The sequence below is a fragment of the Leptonychotes weddellii genome, unplaced genomic scaffold (genome assembly GCF_054177405.1).
Source record: "Leptonychotes weddellii isolate Sample4059 unplaced genomic scaffold, ASM5417740v2 HiC_scaffold_13136, whole genome shotgun sequence".
Classification (NCBI taxonomy): Eukaryota; Metazoa; Chordata; class Mammalia; order Carnivora; family Phocidae; genus Leptonychotes; species Leptonychotes weddellii.
The window spans coordinates 1-5,851 of record NW_027710793.1 but is presented as its reverse complement, the minus strand read 5'-3'; the positions used below and the strand labels follow the sequence as shown (position 1 = coordinate 5,851).

Here is a 5,851-nt window from a genome sequence, read left to right as displayed (position 1 = left end):
GTAGGCCTAGCTATAAAAGTTTAAGATAGTGTATCTTGAAATACAGTGACCAAACTCAACTTGATTTGTATAGATATTTATATTAAAAACTGTTAGATTTGCTGTTTGCGACCAAAATTAACCTGAATGGTTTCTCAGCCCTATTTCAATGTATTGTTATGCAAGCTTATCTTCAATATTAGATGTATTGGATATAAATGAATACATTAATTTTAGTCCATTAATGACTCTCTTTAAACACTTAAATGTCCTTAACCTCTTTTTACAATGAAATTAATAACTACTATACATGGGAATTAATATTATATTTTGACTTTTCATTTTAATTTCCTCATGTCTTTCTTTTTTATAGGGTTGCAGGTTGATGACCATGACCTTGACTCTATTCTTGAAAACATGGCAATCAAACTTACAGCTGAGGAACTTAATGATCTTACTCCAACTCTACCAGTTGATGGTGAGTGATTTAGGTATCATTGTACCTTCATGAAAATTTGGGTTTTGAGGCTGGTATTTTTTATAGGACTTATGTAGCTGAAATAAGAATGATTTTTTCTCTTAATATAATAATCTAAAGTTGGTACTTTTTCACTATTCATTTATTTAGCAAATATTTACTGAGCACTGTATATCAGGTGTTATGCTAAGTGCTAGAGATACAATGGTGAATAAAAATAAACATAGTCCTTGACCTAAGGAGCTTAATGTCTAGTATATCACAATTCTTAGTATTCTCGTTGAAGCTTAGAATTTTGCTTTCACAGGAACAAGGGCTACAGGTTTCAGCCAATATGTATGACATTTTTCCTAGTTATATATAGGCCATATCCTTGGACCAGATTTCATGATTCAAGGTCAGAATTATAGGTATTAAAGAAAATATTAATTAGGATTGAAGTGTGGTGAATCACAGAGTAATCCCCACTTTAAATAAACTGAAATAGAATATGTTTAGCTGGGCACAATCCAATGAGATCAAGAAATATCACCTAGAAACATTTTATTGAATACTGCCTCTTACATGTAAATATGTTTTTTTCATATGATTCAAATGCTATTTAGTTATATCTTTGCCATGGGTTTCATACCCTTCTAATAGGGTGAGGTTTTTTTCCAAAAGATATTTTTTATTAAATCATTCCTTAATTTTCTAGTACTATTGTGTACCAATGAAAAACATGTAGTTAGTTTTTTATTTGCTTATTTTCTTTATGCTTTTAAGTTTTATTGGGATATCAGGAAAAGGTAATTAGGTGGAACTATCAATAATTTCCAGATAAGGTAATTTTTAGCTGTGATCTCACCTAGTTTAGTTAGTTTAGAAACTCACCTGGGGATGTCAGATAAAAAGCAGAGTAAGAGCCACCAAAAAACTCTCTGTTCCATAAAAGCAGTGAGAAAACTGGCAAAAATTATCAAAATTAACATTTTCAGGACTGGACATTAACCAAAGGTTTGCTGCAATCTGGGGAGCATTTTTTAAGAAAAAAAGACTGAATCTCTGTAAGAATAGTAGGCTCTGTGATGTTTTAACTTGCTCTATTCCCATCCCCTGTCTTACAGCTCCATAATAGTCTTGAAAAATAACATTCTATGTTTGCAGTGAAAACTAGTAGCCTGGAAGCCACTGGAGGAAACAGTGGGGGGGCTGGAGCTCTTTCAAAGCCTTATTCCCTAAGAATTGTCATTATCTGGTCTGTTTGGTGGTTCCTTGGAGTGAGGCTTTAAATCTGTCTCCCTTCATGTATGAATTAATGAATGGGGAATTAATGAGTGTGGAAGATGAATCAAGAGATGAACTGAAATAAGCAGAAAAGAATAAGAAAAAAATAATTATTTGGAGAAATAAAGAACTAATAGCTATTGCTGCAATGGTAGAGTAATAATTAGTCACCAGCCATTCTGAAAGGGACACTGATTAAAGAGAAGAACAGAAAGTACATTAGTAAAAGATGTGAGATGAGAATTCTGGTCTTTACTTTTTTTTTTTTATGTTAATCACCATACATTACATCATTGGTTTTTTTTTTAGTGTTTGCTGTAGCTTTATTTTATTTTATTTTATTTATTTATTTTTGCATTTTTTTTTAATTTTTTTATTCTTATGTTAATCCCCATACATTGCATCATTAGTTTTAGATGTAGTGTTCCATGATTCATTGTTTGTGCATAACAGCCAGTGCTCCATGCAGAACGAGCCCTCCTTAATACCCATCGCCAGGCTAATCCATCCCCCCACCCCCCTCCCCTCTAGAACCCTCAGTTTGTTTTTCAGAGTCCATCGTCTCTCATGGTTCGTCTCCCCCTCTGATTTCCCCCCCTTCATTCTTCCCCTCCTGCTATCTTCTTCTTTTTTTTTTTTAACATATAATGTATTATTTGTTTCAGAGGTACAGGTCTGTGATTCAACAGTCTTACACAATTCACAGCGCTCACCATAGCACATACCCTCCCCAATGTCTATCACCCAGGCACCGCATCTCTCCCACCCCCCACCACTCCAGCAACCCTCAATTTATTTCCTGAGATTAGGAATTCCTCATATCAGTGAGGTCATATGATAGATGTCTTTCTCTGATTGACTTATTTCACTCAGCATAACACCCTCCAGTTCCATCCATGTCATTGCAAATGGCAAGATTTCATTCTTTTTGGTCTTTACTTCTTTTACTCTTGGTACCTGCATGAGTTTTGTGTCCCTGCCAGAACTGAAAGTTTCCAGAAAAAACATGGACAGCATGAATTGTCCTAAGAGTTTATGAACTAGTGTGGCATCACAAAATGTTTTTCCTATAATCTCAGAGTCCATTTTGCTAATACAGACTGAATCCTAGAAAGCCTGAAATTAAGAATTGAAAATGTACTCAAATTAAATAGTGGAAATACTGGACTCTGCCTGGAGTTTTTTCACAGCATAGGTACTGTATGTTTTTATTCTAAAGCTCTGTCTTTTTCTGGATCCCAACTTAGCCTTTTTTTTTTTTTTTTTTTTTTTAACAGCTAATGGGAAGTTTGGTGTCAGTATCTTAACAGGTGGAATGGATGGAGTAAAAGCTATTAGAGGTAACATCTTAGAATAACACCTAAGAGTAAGATGCTACTAGAAATCTGAGAACCAAATTATTTTCTTTTTTCTTTTTTTAAATTTTATTATGTTATGTTAGTCATCATACAATACATCATTGGTTTTTGATGTGGTGATCCACGATCCATTGTTTTCATATAACACCCAGTGCTCCATGCAGTACGTGCCCTCCTTAATACCCATCACCAGGCTAACCAATCCCCCCTCCCGCCTCCCCTCTAAAACCCTGTTTGTTTCTCAGAAGAACCAAATTATTTTCACTAAGTTATAATATAATGCTCTTTCCACATCATGATTATATGGACTTTAAAAATCTCTCCCTACACGTACCTCTGAGACAAATAATGCAAGAAATGTTAAGAAAAAAAAAGAAGAAGAAGAAGGTAGCGGGAGGGGAGGAATGAAGCGGGGGAAATCGGAGGGGTGGACGAACCATGAGAGAAGATGGACTCTGAAAAACAAACTGAGCGTTCTAGAGGGGAGGGGGGTGGGAGGATGGGTTGGCCTGGTGGTGGGTATTGAGGAGGGCACGTTCTGCATGGAGCACTGGGTGTTGTGCTCGAACAATGAATCATGGAACACTTCATCTAGAACTAATGATGTAATGTATGGGGATTAACATAAGAATAAAAAAAAAAAAATCTCTCCCTATACTTCTTTAAAAAAATGTTTATATATAAATGCCTACAGTTAGATAATGGATTATCAGAACTTTTAGCAATAAAACTTCAGTGCTCCTCTTGTTTCCAAAGTCATTATCTAGAGTCTTTGCCAATAATTAGCATATCTTCTTTCATGATGGGAAAGCTAAATTCCAGTTCAACACAGTAAACAGTGAAGGAAAGTTTTGGTAAAGTTAGAGGTAATCTCAAAATAAAGCAATAAAAGTGCTGATAAAACTATTTAGATCAGCAATCTGTATCATTCTAATTTCCTGCAAAGTTTATACTTGTAATTGCATGTTCTGTTGCCTTGCCTATCATTTGGAGATTATATTAGACTTAACAAGAAAGTTTATCTGAAGGCCCAAAGGCCCATTTGTTAGGTTGGGTCTCTTTTCATCCATCAGTTGGCTGTAATGCTGCAAAGACAATTTTTTTAATTATATGGAATCATGACATCATTCACAATAATGCCAGAAGTCTTCATTTCTTTTGCTTTGAAGGAAAAGTTGATGTTAATGACTTGAAAAAAGTTCCAGGAAACACGGGGAGAGAACTCAAAGATAAGAAACATGGGGAGTTGGTGAACAATCTGCCAATCAATGGTGAGAATTTCTGTAACAATTCTATTTCCTATCTAAGTAAAAATGAAAGATGGTCCAAAAAAATCTTTTAGAAGGCGTTACTGTTTTATCTTAAGAAGAAATACCAACTGTGTCATCTCATTTTTAGTTTGTGAATCAGTTGGCTCTTGTCAGAAATCCTATGGCCATGGATGAGAAATGCTGGCTATTATTCTTGAATCCATTGTGAGTCCTAAAGTTTAAAATGAGAATTAAGAGAAAAATGGAGGCATTGAAAAGTATTAAATGGAAATAAATGAGAAATCACAAAGAATAAACGAATGGGGAGTGTTCAGCATGCTAGAGGCCCAGCAATAGAGGCCCATAATGAAGAGTGGCCTTATTTTTTCCATTTCACATATTTTTTAAAATTATTGAGAGTACAGTTGTACTTTAGGGAGATATAAAGTCTGACTCTGAAATGATGGCTTCTCTATTGCCTTAATGAATCTTCATATCATTTTGGCGAGATTTTGATTTGTATCTTTCTTAAAGCTGATAGAAAGATCTATCAGAATAAGCTCATGGATGGCACGAAGGCCTTTTTTTTAGTTTCTTTATTTTTAATTGAAGTATAGTTGACATACAATATTAGTTTCAGGTGTACAACATAGTGATTCAACAATTACATACATTATGAAATACTCACTGTGATAAGTGTAGATGTCATCTGTCATCACACAAAGTTATTACAATATTATTGACTATATTCCCTATGCTATGCTCTTCATCCCTGTGACTTATTTTCTTTATAACTGGAAGCTTGTACCTCTTAATCTTCTTCACCTATTTCACCTATCCTTCACCCACCTCTACTCTGGCAACCACCAGTTCTCTATATATTTGAGTCTGTTGTTATTTGTTTTGTTTTTTAGATTCCACATGTAAGCAAAATCATATGGTATTTGTATTTCTCTGTCTCACTTATTTCACTTAGTGTAATACCCTCCAGGTCCATCCATGCTGTCATTAATGACAAGATTTCATTCTTTTTTATGGCTCAGTAGTATTCCATCATGTATATATACCCCATCTTCTTCATGCATTCATCTACCAATGGACACTTAGTCTGCTTCCATACTTGGCTATTGTACAAAATCTGCAGTAAACATAGTACACATATATCTTTTCAAATTAGTGTTTTCATTTTTTTCTCATAAATACCCAGAAGTGGAATTACTAGATTATATAGTACTTCTATTTTTAGTTTTTTTTATTATGTTGTGTTAATCACCATACATTACATCATTAATTTTTGATGTAGTGTTCCATGATTGATTGTTTGCGTATAATACCCAGTGCTCCATGCAGTACATGCCCTCTTTAATACCTATCACCTGGCTAACCCATCTCCCCACCCCCCTCCCCTCTAGAACCCTTAGTTTGTTTCTCAGAGTCCATAGTCTCTCATGGTTCATCTCCCCCTCCAATTTCCCCCCCTTCATTCTTCCCTTCCTGCTATCTTCTTCTTCTTCTTTTTT

The 5,851-nt window shown here is 34.8% G+C and overlaps 1 long non-coding RNA gene across 1 annotated transcript; it reads left to right on the top strand.

Annotated features, from left to right (window-relative positions):
• The first annotated feature begins 348 nt into the window (after positions 1-348).
• On the top strand, positions 349-4,356 carry LOC145718272 (uncharacterized). Its single transcript, XR_014141690.1, has 3 exons — positions 349-457; positions 3,001-3,063; positions 4,251-4,356. It is a non-coding gene; the product is annotated as an uncharacterized LOC145718272 (long non-coding RNA).
• The last annotated feature ends 1,495 nt before the right edge of the window (positions 4,357-5,851 follow it).